Source organism: Sinocyclocheilus rhinocerous, unplaced genomic scaffold (genome assembly GCF_001515625.1).
Source record: "Sinocyclocheilus rhinocerous isolate Xijiao unplaced genomic scaffold, SAMN03320098_v1.1 scaffold4034, whole genome shotgun sequence".
Taxonomy (NCBI): domain Eukaryota; kingdom Metazoa; phylum Chordata; class Actinopteri; order Cypriniformes; family Cyprinidae; genus Sinocyclocheilus; species Sinocyclocheilus rhinocerous.
The window spans coordinates 139,778-141,077 of NW_015639842.1; the positions used below are offsets into that span (position 1 = coordinate 139,778).

The window sequence follows — 1,300 nt, forward strand, 5'->3', positions numbered from 1 at the left end:
ACAGGTCATTACGCTCTCCGCGCTTCCTCCAACTGAAGAGGACAGAGAGCTATCTCTGCTCTGCCCCGTCAGAGCACTGAGAATCTATATTGAGCATTCCACCCCCTATAGGCGGTCGGAACAACTCTTTGTCAGCTGCGGTAACCGCACCAAAGGGCTTCCGGTTACGAAGCAAAGACTCTCTAGATGGTTAGTAGAGTCCATCTCGCTAGCGTATTCTTCTTTGGGCCTCCAATACCCCATTGGCATACAGGCCCACTCGACTAGAGGCATCGCCTCGTCTTGGGCATGGTCCAGTGGTGTGTCCATTGCGGATATTTGTGAGGCGGCCGGCTGAGCCTCGCCATCCACATTCGCAAGGTTTTATAACCTGGAAGTCCCAACCTTGCAGGCCAGGGTCCTCTCCGCTTGAAGTGACATGCGCTGCGTAAACAGATCTGGCAGAGAGCCCTTGGCCGTATCACGCACAAGTTCTCTGGCATTGTTCACCTGTTAGCATTCGACCCCTGGGTGTCGAAGTTACAGGAATACTCTGGAACGATTAACCAGGCCGGGTGTGACCTAGGAAGTTCAGCCCGTCTTAGCCTTGGGTTATTGTTAACTTCTCTATGAGCATTATAGCCAGATGCCCCGCCCATTCTGGCGGGCTTTGGCTGGCTTCGTCACCATAGGCTCGTGCAGCGCCGCTGCCTAGCCATTAGTTCGTTTTTAATACACTGCACGAACCAATGGCCGGGCAGAGTCACTGTGTGAATGAAAAGGCTTCAGTTCAGGAGAAAAAAGGCTTTTTTCCAATATGCGTCTAGCAAGACACAGTACTTGTTCCTGTATCTCAGGGAACCGAGGTTACGTTAGTAACCGAGTACGTTTCAGTAGGTCTTCACACTCGTAGGTCTTCACACGAGGAGGCTGAACACGAGGGCTGAACGCTTCCGCTGACGCTTCCGCCTCAGCTGACAGACAACAAACAAATACACAGCCACCCGACACTTCAGAGAAAACAGCTGTGGCCGCCTTCTTAAATTAGCACACCCAAAAACCTATAGCAGGGCAATTGCTCAAATCGAAACTGAAGTTCGCACTTAAGTGCAGGAACAGAGCAATATACAGTAAATAACAAAAGCTATTTTTTAGCCGACGGCTATTACAAATAAAGTGCAATCAAACATGCAAATTACAATGAAAAATAGCAGTAGAAATAGCTAGAGAACAAAATAAACCTTCTTAGCAGCAAGTAACAATTTAAACAACAGATGCAGAAACAAAGTATTAAGCAAACACTCACGCGCTTCTCCCCGAT

At 48.9% G+C, this 1,300-nt stretch overlaps 1 protein-coding gene and 1 long non-coding RNA gene across 2 annotated transcripts in view; both read left to right on the forward strand.

Annotated features, from left to right (window-relative positions):
- Nucleotides 1-905, forward strand: part of LOC107752190 (uncharacterized) — a 9,552-nt gene extending 8,647 nt beyond the window's left edge. Inside the window, exon 3 of the long non-coding RNA XR_001641335.1 lies at nt 893-905. This is a non-coding gene — a long non-coding RNA (uncharacterized LOC107752190). The remainder of the gene's footprint in view (nt 1-892) is intronic.
- The window catches only part of LOC107752192 (NACHT, LRR and PYD domains-containing protein 3-like), a 56,379-nt gene that overhangs the window by 31,403 nt on the left and 23,676 nt on the right, over nt 1-1,300 (forward strand). The window lies entirely within an intron of this gene.